Source organism: Canis lupus, chromosome 33 (genome assembly GCF_003254725.2).
Source record: "Canis lupus dingo isolate Sandy chromosome 33, ASM325472v2, whole genome shotgun sequence".
Classification (NCBI taxonomy): Eukaryota; Metazoa; Chordata; class Mammalia; order Carnivora; family Canidae; genus Canis; species Canis lupus.
Genome location: NC_064275.1, coordinates 18,932,093 through 18,959,928, shown reverse-complemented (window position 1 = coordinate 18,959,928; position 27,836 = coordinate 18,932,093). Strand labels below are relative to the sequence as shown.

General features: G+C 36.4%; 1 protein-coding gene across 36 annotated transcripts in view; it reads left to right on the top strand.

Annotated features, from left to right (window-relative positions):
* ZBTB20 (zinc finger and BTB domain containing 20) overlaps positions 1-27,836 on the top strand; it is a 773,610-nt gene that overhangs the window by 513,940 nt on the left and 231,834 nt on the right. For 27 of the 36 annotated variants that reach the window (XR_007407881.1, XM_049105202.1, XM_049105190.1 and 24 more), the window contains one exon: positions 4,729-4,828. The exons of the other annotated variants lie outside the window; for them this stretch is intronic. The gene's annotated coding sequence lies outside the window, so the exon portion shown is untranslated. The remainder of the gene's footprint in view (positions 1-4,728; positions 4,829-27,836) is intronic. 36 annotated transcript variants of the gene reach the window in all.

The window sequence follows — 27,836 nt, the reverse complement described above, 5'->3', positions numbered from 1 at the left end:
ATTTGCATAGCTCTGGATTGGGACCTGTGGCAAAGCTATCATTAAAGAGAAACAAAGCAGAAGACTGAACAAAGGATACATTCTGTGCAAAGTTTGAGGTTCACACTGTTTCAGTGATCCTTGTCCTGGTAAGAAAGATGTCCGCCCCTCCCCCCACCTAAAAAGAAGAGCAGAGACTGACAAAAGGAGGCTCCCTGGAGGTACCAGGGGAGCAAAGAGTAGGGGAACTAAAGACCGTACACATGAAGAGAGAGAAAGGGGTTGGCATGGACACAGGAGATGCGGCCAAACACCCTGCATTCACAGCAGAGATACGTGATTTAGGTTGGAATCACTTTTCACCTCTTCCCCAGGGTATGCGAGTAGGAGAGGCTGGGGCAAAAGGAATGACATCTTGACGAGGCTCAGCTTTCCCAGGGGCCTAAGAAAGGTGGCAATATAGGTAGAGCCAGAATATTCTCACTGGCCCTTTTATATGAAATCTTGAATATCTGCATTTACAGATTAAAATGTTTTCCAGCACACCAGAGAGAGAAAAGTCTTCTGAAGGTAGTGGAAATGACTTTAGTTCTCCCATGGTTAAGGGTATAAGGGCTCAAGAGTGAGGAAAGCTAGTTTCAAATCTCTGCTACTTTAACAGATTTATGGTAAAGTATTTAAATTTCTCTAAGTTTTAACTTCCACATGTTAAAAAAAATGGTAATGCATACACCACTGAGCTCACGTAAAGACTGTATTACATATGTAAATTGTGTAACATATGTAATGTCTGGCAAATAATTATTGACAATAAAATTTTTATTCAGTGAGGACTGTTATCCATTTCCGTAACATTCTCTGGTTACCCATACCAAGCTCTGCCTCATTTTACGTCATTGCTTTCTGTCTGGTCCTTGACATTCCACGCTGTTTCAGCTTTGACCTACTTCCCCAGATACTGTGGTATCTCTCTGCTTCAAAACTTCATGCTTCTGTGTTCTTTAAAAGGTATACCTGCAGTGATATGTAAATTCAGTGCTAACAATGTGCAAATATTTTAAATCATAAAAAAAGAAACATGGCTTCCAGGAAATGCAGTTCTTGTTCTTGAACTCTGAAGGCATTCTTCATCTCTGATAATATTGACCCTGAGCCCAATTCACGTCCAGTGAACAAGGTATTATTATTTTATACCCTCTTCCAAGGGGGTTAAAACGACTCACCAAAACCTACTCCGTGATCTCAGATGAGGAATCCAATGAATCAATCTTGAAATCTTGATCTAAAATCTGCCAGGGTCTCCATTTAGTGAGAAAAAGTCAGCCTAGGGAGGATGATCCCCAGTAAATTTTATATCATGATATTATTTTTAACCACATGCTTAAACTGTTTTCTGGATTTGAACTGGCCCTCCGATTACCCACAGAATACAGGGAGAAAGCTGCGTAAGCTCCCTTCTTCCACAGTTAAAACAGTCCTTGTCACTAAAACTATCATATGTTAGATCACATGTCAGTGTCTGTGACATAGTCAGGCCTTGGCTTCTCAGGATCCACTCATTACAAGTGAGTTTATGTGCCTTGAAGCATATGGCCTTGATATATGATCCCAGAGCAAAAGAGCAAGGTATTTCAAGCTGGCCACAATTTTATTGACTCTCACAGGCTTGCTTTGTAGTCATTCCAATAAACTAGACGAGAAATTTCTGATGCTCCAAGCTATCCAGTCTGCAGGACTCCATTTCATGATTCAGAGTCCAACTAAACAACTCAAGAGTGCTTTTGTGTGACACTCTGACCACAGGAATAAATAATTGCTTAGTAATTCTCTTTGAGGCAGAAAATTCTAAACATGGAGGAACCATTTCCCCTTAATGGGAGCCAGAAATCCTGTAAGTGCTTGAAATGGCATTCACAAGTCTGAATGGTAAACAGATAAAAACAGGAGCGCACCAGTTGCACAAATGACTTGCTTGTCACAAACTTGTCATTGCAGTAATCTAACATTTCTTTCACAGAGCCCGATGGAAAGGATGGAACAAACAGGCCCTGCTGACGTTTTGGCTCTGCTAAGCCTTCCTCGGAGCTAAAGCATCTGCAGCATCTTCCCATTCTAGATCCTTTATCTGCTGAAGTTAGCTGATACTGTACATGTCAAAGAAATGTTTGACTATTGCATTAACAAGTTGATGACAAGCAAGTTATCCCTGCAAATGAAATACTGCTGCTTTTAGCAGGCTGCCATCTTGACCTTCATCTCCTCCTACAGAAGAACCCCTAACAGAGCAGAGCACTAGGGAGAGGCCAGTTTTGTCACCCTAGGCTGTACAGATAAACAAGGACCACTTGGTGGTCCTTAGGTGCAGCGGTGTCAGGGACACACCAGGCAATTCCATTCGGGTTGTGGGTAGGATTTCTCGGTAAAACATAAACGTTGCAAACACCCTGCACTGTCCCAAGGATGCTCTTGCTGGGATAAAGGAGCTGCACAGAAATGCATTTCCTACTGCACCTCCTCCGTTCCCCATACATGGGGGAGGGGGGGCACCTGTATAAACTTTATAAAGTGTTAATAGCTGGGAATAGTTAAGTTATTGAAAAGTGTATTCCAGCTTCAAGCATGGTTTTTGCCAATTCTTGGAGTTCCCCCCATCAGGAGCCTCTCTCCTAGCCTCCTACTTCTTCAGGATAGCAACTGGAACTATCTAGACCTAGTCAGAACCAGGCTCTTGTCCCTGAAAAGTCAGGTATGTCCTTCAGCCTCCTCCCGGAAACCTTGGGCAGCCCTAAGACACCACCAGTTCACCTCCAACCTTGGCTGCCAGCAGGGAGTGCTCAGACACTGCACAACTTCCAATTCTTGCCTTGCCGTTGCAGTAGCCCTCCTGCCCTGGGGGACCCCCCTCGGTGTTCTTGAGTGTGCAGAGCGGTGGGCCCTGGGCTTAGCAGCATACAGAGCTGAGCTAGAGCCTGTAACAGGAGCCTGGCCCGTCGTGCCTGGGTACTCGGCTTCTGCTGGGGCTTTGGGCCTATCAGCACTGGAAACAATGGCGTTTCGCCCTCAGACTTTGGCCTTTTCATAAAGCTGAGCTTCTCTTATTCATCAGGGTGTCAGGTGCCCTGTATTTTTTTCTTTTTAGACCCTTGGTTAAAGGTGCATCAATACTGTCTTGTCTGCTTTAAATATCGACGGGAAAAACTTGCATTCTCAGACTTATTTTCTGCTGTTGCCTCAGGTGCTTTCATTTTTAAAAGTCTTGTGTAAAAACGGTTATCATCATTCAGCCATGAGAACCCATATTTCTTGCCAAAGTAGCGACGGGGCTTCCCTTTCTCTGAGATCTGGCAAACGGACCATAGTACTGTCTCCCAGGTGAAATGTTCTACTCCCATCCCAAATATCTCATGCTGCAATCTATACCTCAGCTTTGTTACTTCAGAAGACAGGTGGGAAGGGTATAAGAGAGGGTCCTGTGTTTTCCACAGTTAAAGTTATTACCCCTGGAAAAGGAGGTGAAGGTAGTTTGAGGCGGGACACTTGTATTTTCTGTAAAAGAATACATGCAAAGGAACTATTTGAATTTTAAATGGAGTTTTAGTGACTTTTTCTTTCTTTTTAAAGTTCCTAATAGGATTTCTGCAATGATTTTGTGTTTTATTTTTTAATAGAACTTAAATGGCAAAGAAATAATATGCTATTTTTGATTCGGGAAAAAAATAAAACCTTTTTTTTTTTATGGGAACTCTCTTTTTAAATACACATTAGGGAATAGATAATGGCACCAACGATAAAAAATGTTCTCTCTTCCTATTCAGAGGGATAGCTGATTAGAGTATGTGTATGTGTTTTTAATATGTATTTACTTACTTATTTGATTGTCTATTTATTTTAAGAAAGAAAGGAAGAGAGAAAAGTCAAATTCTTATGCTAGAGTAATCTCATTAGATTCATAGGATTTTAGGGCTGGAAAAGAACTCAATGATAGGCTATGACTTTGTATCACACTCCTGCCTAAGCGATGTGGATACTGAGACCAAAGATGCTGAATACCATAACAAAGATACACAACAAGGTTGTGACAGAGCTAGGCCTAAAATTTTCTTTTAAATGAACAGTCTCATTTGAATAATTAGCATTGATATACTTAAGTCTAATAAGGCATTTGTTTTTGGAATAATTGGGGTTGTGTCCTGGCTAAGCCAATTTAGGGATATACATTTGAATAGTTTGGAGATATTTCTTTCTAAGTTGTATTTTATTTGAGTCACGAAAGGAACCATTACAATTTCCACTAATTTTTTTCTCTTATAAGATTTCAAAGAAATACTTTGTCCATTCCCATTTTGGCACCTGAAAACACATATTTTTAAATGGGTCTGTTCCTTTAATAGGTATTCACTTAAGTAGATCATAATCTAACATTCTTGGAGATAAAAAATCTTTTATCAGATTAAAAGAAATCTGGTTTTTATTCCCACTTTTAGCCATGTTTGAGTTGGTCCTTGTTAATTGTCAGTTTCAACAAAACACTGATTAAAGTTAAAAACATCAATGTTTTTGTTTGTTTTGGTTAGTTTAGTTTAGCACAAGGGGAAAATAAAAAATGCATTTACCTTTTTTGCAGCCATGATAATTATATACTCTATTTTTGATTTATGCAAAACTTTATTTTTGAGGGTTTTCTTTTTGTTTCATTTCTCCGTTTTTGCATTTTCCAAACATCTGTACCGTGGCTGGTGGCGAGAGTAGCAGTGGCTGGCACTTTTCCTCCATGCTTTGAGAGAAAGAGAATTGGCTGGAATAAAACCTTGCTTTCCATATGGTCGACTTGAAATACAGCATTGAAAAGGTATCGTCTCTTTTTTCTTTTCTGAAACCAGAGGTTCAATGCACCAGCAAATAGCAATGTTGATGCCAAACCACCTGTTGATTCATATCAGAAAAGTCCTTGGCAAGGCACCCCCCCGACACTTCGTCCGTTGAAAACCCGACTAGATGATCTTTGTGCCTTGGTAGCATCATATCAACAACATATGCTGCTGGTCATTCACTTAAAAAGCCTAGATTCTACACATAGTCGGGGGATTAATTGAAAATTTTGCTTTTGCTTTGACAAAATGAACACTTTTTAAGTATGTTTGGCTATGATGTGCTTGCTGATTCCTTGCTGGATCTATTGTCAGAAACAGTGAAAAGGTGACACTAGTGCTTTCTTTCACCTTGATTAATTCTAATTAGGAAAAGCAGAGGTCTTTGTCTTATCAATTATTTTAAAGTAAAATACTTCAAGCACATCAAAATATCAAGAATAATGTGAACACACAAGAACCCACACCCAAATTAAACAAATATTTGGCACACTTATTCCTAAACCTGTTTTTTTGTCTTTTATTATTCTAAGCTATGTACAATGATGTACACAAATTGTCTATAGCTTGATGAGCTTTTATGTAAGTATATATATCCATGTGACAGTGCACAATCCAAAATACAAAACATTTACAGTACCTAAAAAAAGTCCCTTGTGCCCTCTTGTGTGTGATACTCTCCAAAGCTTTAACAAAAGATTAAAAACGAGCAAAACTATTGTGACTTCCACCATTATGCATTAGTTTTACATAAGCCATAAGCCATAGTATAGGTTTATATAAAATATATATTATACTGTAGGTATCACTAAAATTTATTTGTTGAGTCTTTCATTGTTAGATGTTATTTCTAGTATTTCCCAATCACAACTAATACTACAGTTAACATCTTTATACATATTTTTACATAGAGGAGGAATTGCCTAACTACAAGAAACATGAATTTTCAATTTCACTAGGAATGTAAAATTTCTCTCCAAAGTGGTAGTAGTAATTTATATTCTCATTAGCCATCTGTGAAAACTTCTCCGTGTACTTCACAACATTTGAGATGGCTAGACTTTTAAATTTTTTGCCAATTTGATAGTTATTAAATAATATCTCATTTAAGAATTGCTTTACTTATAAGCCATTGGGATTTCCTTGTGTGTGTTGTCTGTTTGCATCTTTACCCATCTTTCTGTTAGGTTATTTGTTTGGGTATTGTTATTTGGACCAAGTTAGGTTTTGGTTTTGGTTTTGGTTGTGGTTGTAGTATTTTGGATTCTCGTCCTTTGAGCAATAGAAATTACAAGCTTATTTTCCTCATCTGTGTCTGTAATAGCTTATTTTTAAAACTTTCTAATTTTAATGCAGTTATTAATATTTTAACCTTTATAGTTTATGCTAGGACTCCTGACTGGCTCAGTCAGTGAAGCATGCAACTCTTTTGATCTCAGGATAGTGAGTTCAAACCCCATGATGTGTATGTCACTTAAGAAATCCTTCCATATGACAACCTTCCTTTATTTTTTTCCTAACAGTTTAAGAGTTTGGCCTTTTATGTTTCGATCTCTAAGTTTCTTAGCATTTACTTTTGTATGTTATATCTTACATGTACCCTATTTTATTCTTTTTCCATGGATAACCCAATTATCCCAGCACCATTTAATAAGTTAGCCATCCTTAGCCACTAATTTATAATGTCATCTCTTGCCTACATTAAATCTCTTTTTAGAATCTTTGTGTCAACCAGTAAACTATTTCTCTATTCTTGTGCTGACATGACAGTGCCTTAATTATCATAGTTTTATAATATTCTTGCTATCTGGTAAGGCAAATCTCTCTACATTGTTCTTTAAAATTCTCTTGGCTCCTCTTGGCCTTTTGCTATTCAATATAAATTTTAGGATTAGTTGGTCAAGTTTTGCAAAACCTTTGCTGAATTTTATTTGTAACACTAACTTTAGAGAACAACCTGCGGGAGAATTAACGTTTTTATAATATTGTGTCTTTCTACCTATTAACAGACCATATTCCTCTACTAAGTCAGATCTTCCTTCATGTTCTTTAATAATATTTTATAAGTTTTACTGTAAAGGTCTTGCGAGAACCAATTATGTCAGATTTCTTCTCATATTACTTAGATTTTTCTTCTATTATGTATAGAGTCTGTTTTCCATTTCATTGTTTATTGGTCATTATTGGTATATATTCAGCAACTTTGCTGAACTCTCTTATTAGTTCTAATAACTAAACTTAAAATTCTCTTAGATTTTTTACATTGGCATCTATATCATCAGTAAATAATGACAGCTTTTCTCTTAAATTCTAATTCTTAAGTGTCAATTTCTTTTTCCTGTCATATCATGTGACTAAGACCTCAATATAGTGTTGAATAAAAGCAATGATATTATGAATACTGTTCTGTTTCTTACTTTAATGGTAATTTGGGGAATGTGATATTTGCTTAGGATCTTGATAAATCAAAACTTATTGTGTTAAGGAAGTTTCCACCATCTATTTACAGTTTGCCACTCATTTTTAATCAGGAATACTAGTCAAATTTTATCTAATGCATTTTCTGCATCAATACTATGATAAAATTACCCCTTAACATGTTGATATTTTATATGCTATTAATACATTTCCTGACATTAAACATTTCTTATATTCCTGGAAAAAAAAAACTTTACTGGTCCTGGTGTATTTTTTTAATCCACTATTGAATTTAATTTGCTGATATTTTATGTAATATGTTTGTACAGGGAGATCAGTCTTTAATTTTCCTTTCTTAAACTGTTATTGTAGAGTTTTGGTGTCATGGTGATATTAGCCTCATAAAATAAGTTGAGCAACATTCATTTCTTTCTTTCTTTTTTTTCCTATTTCTGAAATAGTAGTCATATTAATAGGGATTACCTATTCTGAAAATTTTATTAAACTTGCCTGAAAAATCATCTGGACCTAGTATTTTCTGTCCAAAGTGGGTAGGTAAAGTAGGGTGGACTTCTGATTATCAGTTCAATTTCTACCATGGTTATTGGTTTATTCTAGTGTTCTATTTCATCTTAAGTGAATTTTTTTTAAAGATTGTATTTATTCATGAGAGACACAGAGAGAGAGGCAGAGACGTAGGCAAAGGGAGAAGCAGGTGCCACCCAGGTGCCCCCTTAAGTCAATTTTAGTAAATTTTTTTAGAAAAATATGCAATTAACAGTTAATCTACAATTTCAAACTTATTTGCATAAAATTATTCATAATGGTCTTATGATTTTTAACTTTATCTTTAATATCCCCCTCTTATTCCTAATTTAATTTATCTGAGCCTTTTTATTGCTCATGTTAGAAATTTTTCTGTTTAATTTACTTTTTTTAAACCTGTCTTTTGATTTAATCTACTTTATTGTGTCTTTGTATTCTATATCATTATTTTGTGCTTTTATCAACATTATTTTCTTCAGTCTACTTTCTTATAGTTTAGACCATCTTCTTTTAGATTCCTGAGTTCAAATATTACTCATTTAATTTCACTGCTTTTTCTTATTTTAAAAGATAAACTTTAGTCTCTAAATTTTCTTCCAAGTTTTTCATTAGCTGCATATCTTGGTTTTGATATGTAGTTTGTTCAATTTTAAATATTTTGTAATGTCTGCTTGATTTATTTTTAGCCCTTGAGTTACTTAAAAGTGTAGTTTTTACTTTCTATACATAAAGTTACTCTACTGATTCAGAATTTAATTGCATTAGAATGAGAGGATATATTTTATATGGATTCAATTAAAAGTTGTTTTTAATTTTTTTTGTGACCTGGGACATGGATTTTACTGCTGACTTGAAAACTCTAGGTGGCTTATCTATTTATTCAGTGCTCATATTAAAATTTTTATATGTATGCCGAACTATATTTTTCTAATAAAAAATAAAATCCACTTTTTAGTATTTCTGACTTTCTCCTTAATGTAAAAAACACTGCCTTGCATGTTTTATCTACTTACTGATTATCAACCTGTTATAGTTATTGAATGGAATTTGTTTTACCTATTTGTTTTAAGCATATGCAAAAGTGGTTATCATTGATTTTTATAGTTAATACCTAATTATATTTACTCATATATTTTAGCTATTGCTGTGTCCACCATTATTATTGGATGATACAGCTTCCTTTCTGGGTTCATTTTTCTTCTTGTTGAATTACATCTTTCAGTAATTCTTTTGAGAGAGCCCTGGGGAGTATACTCTTTTTATATATCTAAAAATGTTTTTATTTTATCTTTTATATTAAATAGCAGCTTATCTATTTTTGTTCAGCAGTTGAGGATATTACTCAATTAATCTTACACAATTATTTTTCGACTATCATTACTTAAGAGAAATCTGCTATCAGTCTAGTTTTCATCTCTTTGTAGGTGGTCTGCTTTTTCCCTCTGGTGACTTTTAAAAAGTTTTTCTATATTCTTGATGTCTTATAGTTTCTCTAAAATGTAGCTAGATATGGATTTATTTTGAGTTATCAGTCATGAACTCAGGGTATACTTTCTAATCTCGGGACTCTAGTGTTAGAGAAAATTCTCAGTTATTATCTTTTCCTTTATTGTTTCTTTGTTATTACATCCATTTTCTTTAGGGATTCTTATAAGATATATCCTGGTGTTTCCTAGTCAATTTACATATCTCAATTGCTCTTTCATTTTCTAAAACTATATTTTACTTTCTGTGATTTTTTTTCTGAATGCATTCCTTATTACCTACCAACTCACTAATGCTCTTCTTGAAATTGCCAAATCTTATTCTTTGCCCAATCTTAAATTATCCCATCTATTGCATTTTTAATGTCAATGAACATATTTTTCATTTTTAAGATCTCTGATTGGTTCTTTATTCACCTATCTTTATCTCACAGCTCTGTTTTTATTTAATAATTTCTTACTCTCTTATAAGTATGATTTTTTTATTGTCTCCGAGCGTTATAAACATATTCAAGTTGAGGTCATTGTCAGACAATTCTATAATATCAAATTCACTTGTAGTGAATGTTCTAATTATTAATGTTGTTTGTTTTTCTTATCATTAGATTTCTTGCTATGTTTTAGAATTTTTTTTTTTTTTTGCAGGTTAATGTGGATTGTAAGTCTTTTTTTTTCTTCTTTTTTTACTTGTATCTTGGTTCTTTTTTCCTCTTTTTTTCTTCGTTCATATATCCCTGACTAGTGATTTTGCAATTGCCTCTGCCGGGATTCCTGGGTACCTAGTCCCAATTCAAATGTTGTAGCTTTCAGGTTTTTCTCTTTAAGGATACTTGATCATGTGTCTCTATCTTTCCACCTCTTAGTGCCTGCAGCTCTGTATAAGCTATTGCCCCGGAAAGCAGTTGGCCAAATTTTTTGCAGCCTCTTGCTGAACTAGTGAGCTAGTCTCAGGCCCACCATTTCATATGGAGCCTTTTGGCTTCATTACTCCAAGAGCTAGACTCCCAGATACCTCTGTGTGCTTCTGGATCCAGATCTGAGCAGGCTTATGGCTTTAGCCCCCTTTGCTGCCTTTAGTTTCTTTATAAAAATGATCACTTTATTTTTAAATTTTATTCTCTTAAGAGAAATCTGCTAGTAAATATGTGTTGAGTATGAAATGAATGTACCTGTTTTGTGTATACACACATGCATACAGAGAAAGAAAATGTAGCTGAAATGTCATTAGAGTCTCCCTCTACTGCTAGATAACCCATCTATTCATTTAAACTTTGGATTTTATAAACTGTTGGGCCAACATATAATTTAATAAGGACTCTTTCATTCAATTCTTTTGTGAGGCAAACATACTTTGTGAACCAACCCTTTGCAATTAGTGTGCCTCTGTCCCACTCATAGCTAGTTCCACCTTAGCCACTTCTATCCTATCTTCCCCTTACAAATAATAAAATATATCTGGCCACTCCATTCTCACGTCAGCAACTACCATTAAGTCTTCATTTGCCAAATACTGTGTGATTCTTGAATATGAAATCGTGATGAAATATCAATAATTGTATCATATTCAATTGCTAATAGCCTGTGTTCTTCCAGAATTCTTCATGTTGTTTACTATTTAAATAGAAGCATTTTGAAGTACTTCTTATCGCTTTATTTTTTAAAGATGATTCTTAAAATCCCCAATTATAGTCAAAGAATTCTTTATAGAAGTTGCTAGGAAAATTGAATTTTCCTTTGAATACCATTAGATATTAACAAGAAACTTAATGATGATCTGTAACATGCTAAAAAAAATATGATGCTTCTATTGTAGATTAAATAAAACAATGTAGATTAACAAGAAAAAAGCAAACTAGTATAAAGTGGGTCATTGCTGATGTGCAAATTTTATGGAAATTTTAATGGCACATTTGATCAATTTATAAGAAGTGCATATTTGTGTTTATAAGAACACTCCTATATGGCATGATTTTAACAATCTTTCATATGTAATAACAGATTGAAATTAAACTGTCTTCCTAGCTGTTTCTATTCTTTAAATTGTAAAAAAGATTTTTATTATTCTCTATTTAAAAGTCACTGAACTGGGAATCAAGAGACTTGGTTTCTGGTCCCAGTTATGTCGTTTTACTAGCTCTATTCTCTTGAGTAAGTTATTGAAATCTTTGAGTCAATTTTTTTATTTATTTATAAATATAAAGAGTTGGGCTTAATACTCTGTAAAGCCCCTTCCAATTTTTGTATATAGTATTCGGCATTGTATCTGTCTGTATCTGTATTATATAAATACCCACATATAAAAACTTCACTGTGTATAGGTTCCATACATCGTGTATAGGTTCCATACATCAACAGCCTGTGTTATTCTAGAGAATTCATAAGGAAGTATCCAAGAATGAGATTAATTATCCCCTGAATAAGGCAGTTGAATTTATCTGATAGATAAATAACTGGGAGCTACAATAGGTTCTTGATCAAGATAAAAGCAGTATGATATTTTCAAAAGTAATATTAGGCAGCAGTATATCAAATGGATCAGAATGGAAGAAATCTGGGATACACAGACCGAATAAGGCCGTGGTTCAGGATGAGATAAAGGGGTCCCAGAATGTAGTGATAACATCAGATAGAGTGGAAGCAAAAGATATGAAGTTACTGAGATAAATATTTGTTTTAAAAAATCTAAGAAGATTATGAAAAGAAAAATCATAAAAGAAGAAATACAAATACCTAATGAACATATGAAAAAGTATTATAACTTGCTAGCACTTCAAGACATTGTTTATAAAATAATAATTCTCAAAGCTAGTAAATGTGCAGTTTAACTGGCACACATACAGTGATGGTGGAACTATGTATTGACATAAAATTCTACAAAGTAAAATGGCTTTATATTATCAAGAACCTTTCTTTAAAAATATATCTTTTGGGGGCACCTGGGTGGCTCAGTGGTTGAGCGTCTGCTTTTGGCTCAGGTTGTGATCCTGGGGTCCTGGGATTGAGTCCTGCATTGGGCTCCCCATGAGGAGCCTGCTTCTCCCTCTGCTTATGTCTCTGCCTCTCTCTCTGTCTCTCACAAATAAACAAATTATATGCATATATACACACACACCTATATATGTATGTATATCACTTATATATATCTTTTGACTTAGTTTTACTTCTAGGAATCTGTTGGGAATAGAAACTCTACACCAAGATATATGTATAAAGACGTTCATCACAAAAGTGGAAGAAGAAAAAAACAATCCTAAATATTTAATTGAAATTATTATCCAAATTATGGGACATTCATAGATATCATTGCATATATAGTTATTGAAGATATTTTTAAAAATTCTTTACTAGAACTTTTTTAATGAAGCAATGTAACAGAAATACCTGATCCAGAAGAAACTTGTACACCTAACATGATCCTAAATTTTAAAAAGTACATGTAGTATATGGTTATAATAGAAGGAAATACATTAAAATGTGAACATCTATATGGTAGAATTTTTTTTAAAGATTTTATTTATTTATTCATGAGATACACAGAGAGAGAGGCAAAGACACAGGCAGAGGGAGAAGCAGGCTCCATGCAGGGAGCCTGACGGGGGACTCGATCCCGGGTCTCCAGGATCACGCCCTGGGCTGAAGGCAGACGCTCAACCTCTGAGCCACCTAGGCATCCCTCTATATGGTAGCATTAAGTGATATTTTATTTCTTCTTTTCTTCAACTTTCTAAATGTTCAACAAATACTATACTAATTAGAAAAATTTAAAATTTAAGCAAACAGCAAATAATTTAAATAAAATTCACTCCAAATTTAATGATAATTCAAGAGATGAATACATGTTTACTATTTATCACCCCTTACTGGAGTTAAAATGTTTTGCTTTTCCAATTTATTAAGCTTTTGAAATATCTGTGATACAGATTTTTGGAATCATATCATATTGAATATAATATGGCTTGTATTTTCTGAATCTGATCACGTTGTTTCTATTGGCCAGTACTTCTCAGAGTCAGTTTTTTTGTTTTTTGGGTTTTTTTGATTCTTGTGCATTTGTCTCAGTTATCAGCTTGTGCTCTGACATTCTAGAACCTCATTTTCTTTAGTCCATCAGTCAGTTCTGACATTAATACACTCAAAGCACATGTACATGTATATGAGATTATCGTAAGGGAAGAAATCTAGATCACTCTTTATATTTTCAATTGTTTTTAACTTCCAAATTTCTCATCCTGTAAAAATTTCATAATCTAATCATAATAGCATTTTGAGTAATTGAAACACGAAAATGAAGTAATGGGCACAGCCAATATGTCAGTATAAAGTCACTTTTATTGGTAGAATAAACTACTACTGATAAAATTTATCAGGCACCCATCTCAGGAATAGAATTTTGGCTACTCTATGTAAAGAATGAATAAACATAACAACCTACTTGGCCCTATACACAGGACTTAGCCAAAAAAGATACCCAGTTAGATGCCAGAAAGAATGAACCAGACAAAGTTTTATTGGCTCAAAATATACAAGTAACTTAGTCCACTCCTTTTCTAATGAAACTGTATAAGTAAAAATGTAATCTTTAAAATCTAAATTCCTTACACTAGCCAATGGCAAAGTACAGGAATAACTAAATGTTCCCAGACCTCACCCTCTTTCTTTCTGCCAAGAGAGTGAACCACTCTCTCTCCAGCTCAGGCCTCCACTAACTACAGGTTAACCCAGAACTACTTATACACAGCTCATCTTTTTTTCAGAACTGTAATTCCAGTGAAGGTAGAAGCTAGGTACTATTTATCTTTGTCACCTCAGATTCTGGCAAAGCACATGATTGTTGAATGAACTAATGAAAGATACCAGCTACTCTTTAGATGATTTTAGTATCTACAAAGATAAATGAAGGAAAAGTTAACTTGGTTTCAAATGTTTGCATCCTATGTATTCTTCTGTAACCAGTCTCACTAGCATTTAGGCAAGCTCCTTCACAATGCTACTATCACCAAATTATGAACATCCTTGAGAGTAAACATCTTTCAAGAGCATATTTGTCATGGAGCCTGGTTAAGCGATCAGTAAAGGGACTAACTTGATTTCGGCTCAGGTCATGATCTCAGAGTCCTGGAATCCAGCCCCATGTCAGGCCCCAAGCTCAGCGGGGAGTCTCCTTAAGGATTTCTCTCCCTCTCATTCTGCCCCTATTCCCTTTCTCTCTCTCTCTCTCTCTCTCTCTCTCTCTCTAACTCTCTCTCTCTCTCTTTCTAATAAAATAAGCAAATCTTGCCTGGCTAAGCCCTTGGACTATTATTACTAGAATTAATTCCTCACAGGACAGCTGGTTGTACTTGCACATGTTTCTTGACACCTGGGACAGAGGGTAGGTATACCAGCATGGCTCACATTGGATATAGAATCAGAGAGCTGAAGTACATATGCCAGTGCTTTTCAGGCTTTAGTAGCATAAGAATTACTTGGGAAGCTCATTTAAAAGGTAGATCTTTGAGTTTCACCTCAAGATATACTAATTTAGTTGATTTGCTCTGTGATGTGACCCTAATATATGGTTTTTTACGTTCTCCTCAGGTGATTCTGGTGTAGCTGGTCCCAAACCAAACTCTATGTAACCCTGGCACCATGACTCTATCCCATCCTCAATTGCATATCACCTCCAGCCCCATAGCATCATTCCCCAGGACTTACCCTGCTGAATACTTCTGTGGTTTTGCTGCCCCCACTCCTTCATCCTACCCCATTAAAAGCAGAGAGGAGAATAGGGAAGACAACGTCAATAAGGAAAACTTGAGTAGCTGCAGTAAATTGTTATTTTGTATTAGTTGGACTAATGGTCCTTTGCATTAGTCCAAAAGTGAGCTGACTTGACAGGTAAGCTTGAACTTTAGAGCAATAGTTTTCCTCCAATAATTGTAGAATGATTGGCTATGAAGTTTACCTCCTGGGTTTTTTTTTTTGTTTTTTGTTTTTTTTTTTTTTGGAACTGCTATCTATAGAACTTAGATGAATAAGCACAATTGAAGTGCAAAGTGTTAAATGCATGCTTCGATTTAGTCAATGCATTTGCACATTGAAGTAATTAAGATGTATTTAAAAGCATTCTGCCTGCAATACTTTGTTCTCCATTTCCTACAAATCAAATTAGTGAGGGTAGATTTGATTTTGACATCATTTTGAAAATATTTTCTTTTTCTTTTTTAAATTTTCTCAGTATTACATTTTTACAAAGTTCAAAACACAACCAACTGTGACTAAATTCATAAAAACAAAACAAAAAGTCCAAAGTGCAAGAAAATGAAAAACAGCACAGAGTAATATGCAGTAGAACAACATAAATCGTACCTCACAAATATAGTTGTAATAATACACCTTATCCATGTCTGATCAATTAATAACAAATACATATTCAAAGAGCAAATAGCTCATTCTCCTCCTTTGATAGAGAGCCCCAAATTTAATTATTCATCTCAGTCCAAATAAATATGAAAAGGTAGCCAGACCTTCTTACAAAAATCTTAACCATCTTCTATTTTCATTGTAGTATATATAATGCAATGAATGAATATGAAGAAAGAATATAAAGGTGTTTTCCTTGTTTGCTAACAAAGCAACAAAGCATTCAAGCAAGATTATTTATTTTTTAAATAAAGTTAGACTTGGTAGAACCAAGAAATGTTTATGGCAGTATTTTCACCAAGACAGACTGGAGTTTAAATCCCAACTCTGCATACTGTCTGTATGGTCTTTGACAAGTTATTTCACCTCCCATGAGCCTCAGTTTTTACATCTGTAAAGTGAGAGTAATAATGTCTACATTACATAATTGCTTTCTTAACATTAAATGATGTAGTGGAAGTGCCTGGAATTTAATATGTACCCAACAAATGGCAGTTATTATTGTTAATTCAGGAAAGAAAATTTGAAGGGATAAGAACCCTACATCCGCTGAGGAAAAAAAGACTAAACAAAAATATTCTGTGGTCTCACTTTCTCAGAGGTTATTTACAGGATTCTCAGATTTTATCCCAGAATTTTACCTACAGAAGAGATAGTTTTACCTTTATAATTTTCTTGCCACCCAAATTGTTGTCCTTAATGTAAATCAGTGACCTCAAAACACATGTTGAGAAATACCATTTATACTATTGAAGTGCATCTTTGAATGACTATAATTTTCTAATGCAAATTATTATCATATTCTTGTGTTGAAGATAAACAGTACTTTGGACTGGGTACAGATTAGATAAATCTAAGTCCTCTTATTTTTTTCTATACTAATTTTGTAGATTTAGAAGTATATGTGTTTATGCATGGAAGTGAAGGGGAGAGAGAGAGAGATAATAGACAAGAACAGTAGATTCATTTGTGTTTCTTAGGAAGTAGAGACTACTTTGTTCAATCCTGTTGTCAGTGATTAGCTCTGTGTTTCACATATAGAAAGTGCTCGATAAATGATTTTTGAATTAATACATGGGGAGAAAGAAAATGCTAAGAAAATATCTGTATAGCAGAAAGGAGCCAGCTCAAAAGTAGTGTGTGCAGATAGTAAGCAGAGAGCTTAAAACTTACTTATGGTTGTCAACACTCCTTTAGTTAGGAAGGCTCCATGTGGAATTACTGGTAGCCATTTTTATTCAGAACTTCTAATTTTAGCTGGAGAAAGCAGCGAAATCAGAAGAGCCAACTGATCCTTAGTCAGAGAGCCATGACATGACCTTCATGTTAGAGCTGCAAGGAACCATAGAGATGTGCTAGTACAGGGTCCTCACTTTCCAGCTGAAGGAAACGAATGATTTCCCCAAGCACTTGGTAACAAAGTTTACTGATACTCAAACTTGTGTTTCCTAATTCTGGTCCAATTCATTTTATATTGTACCGTGTTGCCTCTGTCTTGGCACACTCTCCCCTGAGGGTTTCCATATATCTACAGTGGTTTCTCATCTTTTGACCAAGACAGTGCAATGGAACATCTACCAATGCCTCTGATTAGAATCTTCTCACCTTGTCTGGCATTTTCCTTAGAGCCTAAGAGGCCTCAATAAAGAGATTCTTCCTTTGACTCTTAAATTCACTTTTTTAGAATCAAGAAATAACCTATATTAAATGATTATTAACCATAAAAAGCTCATCCAAACTACTTTAGCTCCTTTCAAATGATTATCAGTTGGAGCTAAAAGGAATGAAGAATAAAGAACCATTATAATTTGATTGGAGGAAGAAAAGGAAGAACTCTGTCTTGAGGTGTTAGCTAGGGCAAGGCAAGGTCAAATGGGCTGTGATGGGCAGAGGGCAGGGGGATCCAGATTACTCAGGAGGTCACTGAAAGATGTGAGTATCAGAGAAGAGGGGAGGGAAGAAGAGGTGAAGGGATAGAAAGAAGAGGTAAAAGGAGGAGAGTGCTGCAGGTAGACTTCATCATTTGGTTTTTGGCTCATTATTTACTGTATTTGTAACCCTTGGGCTCAATGGATAAGGAAACCTTGGATTCAGGTCATTCGTGTCCTTGTGATAATTTATATTGCTACTGTCAAGCAATAGCTAGGATTCCTTGAATCAAGTGTTAACGACATCCATGAAAGAAGAAATAAAGCATTTAATAGGTAAATATCTTCCCTTTCCAGCCTAAAGAAAGGAGGAAGTGTTGATGGGCTGTTGATGGTGAGCTAAACTGGCATACCAGGAATTTTTATAAATGGTTTTCCCATGCTCCATTGAATCTGTGGCTAAGACTTTAGTTGTATACCAGCTGTGCGTGCAAAATCTCATAATTATTCTTACTGTATTAAGCATTTTATAGCAATTTTAGCTCTAAAATGCTATGCAATAGTTTTTATGCAAGTGTACCAGACATGTAAGCTGTTCCAATGAAAACATTTCCTTTCATTTAGACACGTGGTTTTAGGTTTCCAAACTTAGCTCTTTGCATTGATGGAAGAATCTTTAGGCCAGACATCAGGGTTTTTGGTGGGTAGTTGGATTTTCTTGCACATACTTTATTTCTTCAAGCAGCCTCATCAGAAAAGGGGCATTTCAGTGAGTATACAATTATGATTTTAGTGAATACTGCTGCTGAGTACTAGTTCCTCCACAGCCTGTCCTGTTGAGAATGGCACTGGAGAGGAAGCTAGGGTTATCTCGGCATCCCTCTGGGGTGTAATGACAAGCAGGCAGAAGGACTTGGACTTAACCTCTCTGCAGAAGGCTGACACCTTTAACACCGCCGCACATGCTGCTGCGCCCTGCAGTGGCAAGTCTTGGGCCTGAGCCCAAAGCTGGTGTGGAGTTTGAACCCTTGGCATTCTGGCCCAGGGCCAAGTGCTATCAATGGAACCCCACTGACACCTTTAGTTATTCTTCCTAGATTAGGATAGTAATTTACTTGTCTCTTTGATTTCAAGTGTCTGGTTTTGTTTCCAGATGCCTCCCAGCTCATCTGTATTCCAGGGGTTTCAAAAGACTTTAACCTCATTGGTTCTTTCCTTTGTCAGTTCCATTTGGTGAACACAGGAGGGATACAGAGACTATAGAGAGGCGAGGGAGGGGGCTGTGTGCGCGTGATGTAGGGGGCATGTGGGGAGGGCTTGGTGAGACTGCAGGAATAAATGAAAGGCATATTCAGTTTCAGAACATCAGCTATTGTACCAGAGCAAGTCAGGGTGGAGTATAAGAGGTGATGTGTAGGACAATGTAGTGAAAAGTGTCATTAGATGGATTCATGTGTAAAAGCCCTCCAAACAGCAGTAATCTCAAACTCCCGCAAACGACTGCAATATATGAAAGAGATAGAGAGACCATAGAAATTTTATCCCAATGCCAATAAGGTAACAGCACTTGGATTTTAACATGCTATCGTAGGAAAAGGCATTTATGCAGGGGTGTCATTTCATGTTTACAAGGGCCTGTCTAGCACTGTTTATTGATTTTACTGCAATTCTTTCCCCAGGACCCTGTAGATAGATAATTGCTAGAAATGTCCATCATTAGCAGAGCAACGAGTACAACCATCACACCAGGAAAAAGATACACATAGGACCCTGCAAGCAGGCATCAAATGGGGGTAAGAGTCACACAATAACACGTGCAGCTATAACTCCAGGCAAACACACACACACAACACCCTGTGTAGCCGTTGCACTGAGAAAATACACACAGCCCCCTGTGCAGCCATCACACATCAGGAAAATACACACATGACACCCCTATGCAACCATCACACCAGGCAAAAGCACAGACATAAAATGCTAAGTCAATAGGAATGAACAGCTCATAAAAGCCTACTGGAATAGATCACATCACAGCCAGGTACATCTGTTCTCAGCACTAACCATTATCGTTAGCTTAAAATGCTTAAAATCACTGCGCATCCTCAGGTCTAGGGACAGATTATTCCAAGAAGATTCTGCTAAATAGATTTGGCAATGCAGTGAAGGGGACCTCTACTACATTAAAGTGATGCATTTTGCATCTCAAAGGCTGTCAACTGTATTTAGAGGAACTATGTGATTGAAGAACAATGCTCTAGGATGGAATAGCAATTTTTTCCAGCCCTTCTAAATCTGAGGGTGATTTTTACCCCAACTTGAGTTAAGTGTACAATTGAATGGGCAGTTATCGGTTTGGGAAGTGACTAATAAAAGCAGAATTGGAAACAGCTTTCATCTGTGCTGCAAAGTAAGCTACTCCAACCTGTTTTAAACTGGAACTCTCAGGTGGGATATGATATCCAGAGGTCTTGGTGAGGTCAGACTTCAAGCAATCAACTTGAGATAAATAAGTAGGAGCTACAGTCCTTGCTTCAGAGGGTTGCCTGCCCAACTGGGGGGAATAAAGGAACCACCCACCTCTTCTTTTGCCAGAGCCTTCTCTTTATCCATTTGCCTTGGTCTGTGATGTTATCCTAACTGTGTGACACAGGGGTTACAGCACTGCAAGGGAAGCTCTGTGTGTCCTTCTGAAGAGTGGCCCAAAAAAATAGTTAGAAAGAGTTTCAAGCGCGCAGTTCCATGTTTCAATTACAGTGGCGTTATATGTTTCTACTGAGTGAGACAAGTTTCAAGCTAGCTTGTTAAGAATGATTTACACCATAATTCCAGGAAAAAACAAATGTGAGTGACTGAGATTTGAAAGGGAAGAGTAGGGGGGAAGTGCCAGACTAAACGAATCCTAAGTAAATAGGGTGGGGTGGAGTGGTGGGGTGTTTTTTGTTTTTTTGGGTTTTTGGTGGGGTTGGGTTTGTTTTTTGTTTTTTGTTTTTTTTTTTTTTGGTATTTTTCTGTTTGCTACTTTGCTTTTTTAGAAAAAAAAAAGAAAGAAAATGTATGTATTGTTGGTAATTACTTCCTCACCTGGGTGGAATGAAGCAAAAGAAAACAGAATTGCTCCATTTGCTCCTTAACCAAAATTTTAAGAGAGGACAGGTGTTTCTCTTAATTCATATGACATCTTACTGGGAATGAGCAGTACTAGAAATGAGAACTAAGAATCCCACTTTTTTTTTTTTTTCAAATGTAGTGGAAAGGTTTTGCTAAGGAGAGATAAGCATTTTCCATAAAACAATGCAGTAGTGACATGAGGTAATTACATGGTGACTGGGACACACCGCATGGCATACTGGAGAAATTGCATGATACCTACGTGATAACTAGTAACTCTAGTTATCGCTACCGTATTATCTCCTGATAACTATATAATTAGTTTGTGTCACAAAAGCACCCTAAACGTATGCCTGTTCCAGCTACTCTGGTAGGAAAAAAAAATAAACTTTTTTTGCAAGGGGGAAAAAAAGCTAATGAAGAAAGTTGCCAAGAACAGATATTTTGTAATCTGTGCTAAATCTCTGCTGGAAAACATGAACAGTAACGAAGCTGAGAAGACAGTAAAAGAAATTCGGGGCAAGGTGCCAGACGCCCAGACGGAAGGAGAATGTGGACCAAAAGATTGCGACAATCGGGTAATTATGGTTTATGAATTTCAGCTTTAATCTGTAGTTCAGTGAGTCCTGATTAAATATCTGTTAAACACAATTAAAGTTTGTTTTTGTATTTCACCGTCTTGATCAGAATAATTAGAGACTGCGTGTTTCATGTCAAAAGTAGCAAGAGGAATTTTAGTGAATGAACATCGTTTTTAAAAGCCATTTGTAGCACCAGCTGTTGGCATTATTTTATATTTTAGTGTTATCAGCATAAAGATGGTCCTCTGGATGCTGAATAGTTTCCAGCAGGACAAGGATGTTAGGCTGTCACGATGGGCCTGTGCTGCCGAGGCATCAGTGTTGGAGGGCTCATGTTCACAGGAGGTAGTGGACAGGGGAGATGTAGGTCAGGGAAGCAGATATTTGAGGTGAGGGAGGAAGAAAGACATTTGAGTTACATTTATCCAAACAAGGAGCTGGAAGAGGGGATTTCTCATGGTGTAGTCGTTTGTGTTAACACCTGAAAATGCTGGTTAGCCTAGAGACAGGTTGTCTATATGTAGTGCCCGAGGGAAGGGCACGAGAAAGGTGTGATGAGCTATGCTGGAACTCTGTCCTCATTGGCTCTTGGCTAAAAACCTGGATCTTTTATTCCTGGAGTTGGTAGAAGGTAGTGCTGAGAGAATTTACCATCCTAATCATTCTTTGGCTAGGGATAGCAGTATGAATTCTGCAAAAAGGACAAGTTGGAATCTAAGAAGGATTAACTAAAACTGGGTAAAGGAGCAAAATAAGACTCTGCAAACCAAAACTAAGACTATGATTTCCACATGCATGTGCCAAAAGGGAAGCTGGGGAGTTGTAAATTACTATCTCTTAAAACTTATGCGAGGGTATATGTGAACACTTCTATGCAGCTTACCATGATATGAGCTTTAAAGAAATAAAATAGTATCTTGCTTGCTATGTGAAATGTTGATCCTTGTGATTGACAGAATGATAACCACCTCCCCCCCCCCCCCAATACTAATCTTCAGAACCTGTAAATGGATACATTGCCTTTCATGGCAAAAAGGACTTTGCAGGTGTTAGCTATGGATCTTCAGATGGTAAGATGACTGCAGATTATCTGGGCTCCTAATATAGTCCCAACAGCCCTTATAAGAAGAAGGAAGCTGTAGGGTCAGAGTCAGAGAAGATGTGACGATGAATCAGAAACTGAGATGGAAGATGTGGCACTGCTGCCTCTGAGGAGGAGGAAGGGCCATGAGCCAAGGCATGCAGGCTGTGTCTAGAAGCTGGAGAAGACAGGAAATGGGGACTCTCCTCTGGAGTCTCCAAAAAGAGTGCAGTCTAGCACCTTGATTTAAGGACTTCTGACTTCCAGAACTGTAATCATTCCTGTTTTGTAAGCCATAAGCAGCAATAGGAAACCAATATAAAACCCATGAATCTGCTCCATGGATTTGGTCTCCATGTAAAAGTTGTCCAGTTAAAAGTGAATCCAGGGATGCAAAAAAACAACCAGCCTCTATGAATCTCATCTTCTAAAGCCCATTCTCCAGACTGTCTCTGTGGTGTCACTTGGAGGTAGCTGCCTAGGTATTATCAATTAAATTATTGGGCAAATTCAACCCTATCCCCTAACACCACTTACCAATAATACATTCCTCATGAGTAGAAATATTTACAGGAAGGGAAGACTATAAAGTGAAAATAACTTCTCCAACAGCAATAGCAGTTGACATTTGAACACTTAGCCACAGGTTGAACTATTTCACTTTGTCAATTTCCACCTGCAGAAACAGCAATTTCATATGGTTCAACATACCCTGTGTTACCTCATTTAAACCTCTAGGACTAAGATTAAAAATCTCTCCCAAGATTGTAAAATTAATAAATGTCAGATTTATGTAGAGGTTAGGCTAATAAAATGCTTACGTCCAACATATTCAGGTAAAAATGAGATTAAATCCCAACTGGCCAAAGGTGTTTCGCAGAGTTGAGGATGCAAACATGTATCTCCTGTGCTATTCCAAAAAGTAATAGCTTGAGTCATGAGAAAGTTGTAGGGTAAAGTGAACATAACCCAAATAGACGAAGACAATGATTGAAATTTGCCACCTAACATCTTTGTATTCTAAAGAGCATATACTACCACAGAGGAAGATGGCATAGCAAGTGTTTTTGAATGGTATTGCTTAAAAGGCTTTCTAGCTTCTTTTAGTTTAAGGCTTCCACTAATAATCTCATGAAAACTGTGAAACCTCTGCCCACAAAAGGACAGCATCTTGTCAAAGGATTCACAGGCCCCCTCAAGCCTATTGACGGACCTCAGATTAATTATGCTTGGTTTACAATTGTGTTCCAAGAAAAACACTGTGGGACTGTCTGGTCTGACATGATGTAAGACATAATTATGTGATACTTAATTTGCCACATGATTTTGGACCAGTCATCAATGTACACTAAGGTCCAGGCTTTTAATTTAGTAAAATTAGTACTTTTGATGCTAAACTGATAGGCAAGTACATTTTTGTTTTTGAAACATTGGAGGTGTATTGAAAGACCGGCTAAAAAACACTGGTATTGCTCTTGCTTGCTGTCCATTCTTTTATCATTTAGTCATTTATTCATTCATTCAGCAAATATTTGTTGAGCCCTTACTGCTATACGCACTAGGAATATAATAGTGAACAGGACTTACAAGGTCTTCTTTCCTCATGGAACATTCTAGTTAGAGGAAGTAGTTAATAAATAGGTAAGCATAAGATGCCCGAAATTGAAGATAGCAAGCAAGTAGTCTCATGGCCACGTAATATATTGTCTCATAGAAGATTTCAGATTATGTTGAGCAGCCAAGAGAGCAGAAACATTTATAAAGTATAGCATCTTTTATGTTTTTGGTTGACTAAAGGATTGTTTTGGGCTAAAAATGTTCTTCCTGAGAGGAAGAGGAAAAGGAAAAAGAAATCTGAGCACAGTCTAATATTGGCAAATGAAGCAGTTATGTGGTAGGGAGAGGATTGTTAAGGTAACTGAGAAAGTCACCAGCAATGAGGAACCTCAATAAATAAGGGTGTTTTTGAGAGTTTGGGCCCATTTCACTAAGGTTCATTACAAGTCTGCTTTGCCTTCGCCTAAGGCGAGCTTAAGATCACAAGTTTCATGAACTCTTTTCGCCCCTTTTAAATGTGGGCTTAGGATTAGAAATGACAAATACCCACCATTTGCTTCAATGTGGATGGAACTGGAGGGTATTATGCTGAGTGAAGTAAGTCAATCGGAGAAGGACAAACATTATATGTTCTCATTCATTTGGGGAATATAAATAATAGTGAAAGGGAATATAAGGGAAGGGAGAAGAAATGTGTGGGAAATATCAGAAAGGGAGACAGAACATAAAGACTCCTAACTCTGGGAAACAAACTAGGGGTGGTGGAAGGGGAGGAGGGCGGGGGGTGGGGGTGAATGGGTGATAGGCACTGAGGGGGGCACTTGACGGGATGAGCACTGGGTGTTATTCTGTATGTTGGTAAATTGAACACCAATAAAAAATAAATTTATTATAAAATAAATAAAAATAAATAAAAAATAAATAAATAAATGTGGGCTTAGGGGCACCTGGGTGACTGAGTCATTTAAGCATTAACATTAACATTTAAGCATTAATGACTTAACATTAAGTTAAGTCATTTAACTCTTGATTTCAGCTCAGGTCCTAAAATCGAGCCCCATGTCTAGCTCCACCCTCATCACAGAATTTGCTTGAGATTCTCTCTCCCTCTCCTTCTCCTCCCCCTGCTTGTGCTCTCTAAATAAATAAAATAAAATCTTTTTAGAAACAAAATAAATGTGGATTTAAATGTCCTTCTTCTTACCACCATCTCCCCCTCAAAGTAGTCCATAGAGAAGGTCACTACAGGGATTAGGAGCAAATGTAATGTAACTTGAAAAAACATTAGGAAAGGAAGAAATCCTGTTGTTTATAGGTGCTTCCCAGTAGAATTAAGAGATTAAGTCCAGGAGTAGAAATTTGTGCAATGTATTGGGGCTTCGGTGAGTCACCAATATTACTTGAAAGAAGTTTAGTTCAATTATACTTTGCCAACCAGCTGAAATCCTTTAATAAATGGTGAACTATAATAAATACACCCAAAAATAAAAATAGTGATGTAGTGTTAGTTTATGAACAACTTATTTTCACTAATAAGCTGGAAAATTATATTAATCATTGCTCAATGACATTCATAAATAATGCAAATTGGTAAAATATGCAAGTATATAAAAATGTATCTGAAAATCATTCAAAAGGCAAGGGGCAGGAGACTTTTCCAACTGGCATTCCTATGAGACTATATGTTACAGCTTCAGGGTTAAATGTGATGAGGTGAAAAAACTGCCCTAGAGTGAAGGGTAACCAACCGAAAGTGATGCTGAATTTCATAATCAGAGTTCCTAGAATGAATATAATGCAAATTATATTTCGGGGGGAACAGGAGTGTAATAGCTGTATATGGAGTAGCTGTATTCCATGGACCAGAAACAATTAGGTATTATATTTGAAAGACCTGTTGCAAAAATACAACATGCAAGGAGTTTATGTTAAGTGGAGGCTTAACAAATGGTTATTGCTGTTGTTGTTTGCTGTTGTTGTTGTTTTAATTAAAGTTGAAATCCTGTAATAGAATTTCCTGCCCTTTTGCCATCTCAGGTCTTTATGCTATTTTAAACCCTTCCCTCCCTCCAGTTCCCAAACTGCCCTTTCTCTGGGGAACAGAATATAAATTATCCTATCTAAATTTCAAGAATGACTATTCCCACGTGAGAGAATATCAAAGCTGAGAAGAGAATACAGAACTCTTAACAACCAGTACTATTCACGCCAGCTCATCTGCTACCTCCTAATAAAACTGGTTGTTAATCTTCCCTGATTTGTCTACATCTTTCAGGTAATAAAAGTGTCTAAACCATAATGCATTCTTCCAGAGAAGATAATCAGGTAACTTAATACCTCTCTGCTCAGCAACACAATGTCCCTTTGTATCCAGTCCTGAATTGGATTGACATTTCTAGCTGACGCTTTACATCAAAGGTCATTTTGCTCAGTTCACTATCTGATCTTTTTTATTGTCTTCTAGCATATTCCTAATTCTCAAAAAAATTTCTCCATCTCTGGCAGTATAACTGAGAGCTCCCAATTTCATTATCTCATTGGTATATTTCATTAATTATTAAGATCTCTCTAATTGGGAGTTTCTCTTCCCAAGAAAGTGTCTAAGTCTCATCATTAGAGATATTAATAAGCAGAATTTTGTGAACACCCAAAGTATAGTTAAGTTGGGCATAACCCTGAACTGCCAAGGGAACAGAGATCTCCCAAGTACGAAAGCTCCCCAAACTGTAAGGATTTCATAAGAGTGATTCATTACTTGGTAAATTTTCATAAAAATGGAATGAGTCAATGTGAGAAAAAAGATTTGGTTCCTTTCATTTATTTATCTTGAGCCATTCCACTCATACAGATTGGAAAAAAATTCCCCAGGCAAGACCAACCAATGTTTTGTGAGTTAATATAGATGCTACATCCTGAAGGGTACCATTTATTTTCTCTTCGGTTTTCGCTGTCTCTGTTTTGCACCCTAAAAAAGGAAAAGCATAAAAATCTATAAAATAGCAGGACTAATAAATAGGATCTAATAAAATAGCAGGACTTTCAAAACTTATTTACTAAAAATTAAACTGTACTGATTAAGTGTTTAATACTATTAAGGTTGTCAACAAAAAAAGATAGAACAGAAATTAGAAGTCAAAAATGTATTAGGAAATCACATCACAGAAATATGAAAAATATGGTGCCCTTTCTAGAATCTAAAAGCCCTGAAGAGGTAGTACTACTACTAGAATGAGGGAGATAGGATCAAGCGAGATCACAAGAGAATATCTAGGTTTCAAAAGAATGAGAGCTGAGGAAGAGAGATATTTTGGATGAAGCTTTCATAGTGATAGAGCATTTACCAAGGTACGAATAGTCTATAGAATGCAAGATAGCCTATCTTGCAACAAGATTTGATAGTAAATGCAGTTGAGATTGAGAGGGTAGGGAGGATTGAAAGAAAAAGGCCCACATAGGTTAGTGAGGAAACAAGACTTGTGGGAGATACTTTGAAAATAATGAGTTCATATCACGTAACTGTTCATCTTTATCCTACTTTGTAGAAGCAATGTGTGAACAAATCCAGAAGTAGAGGGAAACCCACAGGTAGGAAACAGTTAACTTCTCACTGGCATGCTTATTCTGTTTTTTTTTTTTAAAAATTGTGTTTATATTGGATGGTGGGGTGTTGTTACCTTCCATTGAGAGAGGATAAAAAAAGGAAAAGCAGAGGAGTGGAAGGCAACAATACCTGTGTTATCTTCCAACATATTTTTGAATGACTCTGATCTAACTTCAGTTTCAAGCTGTTTAAATCTATCTCACTGACGGGTCCAAATCTAGTGCTCACATGTTTGGGACAATTAAAATCAGCAGGGTCTGTGGCTCCCTAACCCAGGCTTTATTGTATAAGGGGTAAACAGCCACTTGTAATTTAGTGAGTAAGTGCAGGTCTTTCATGATGC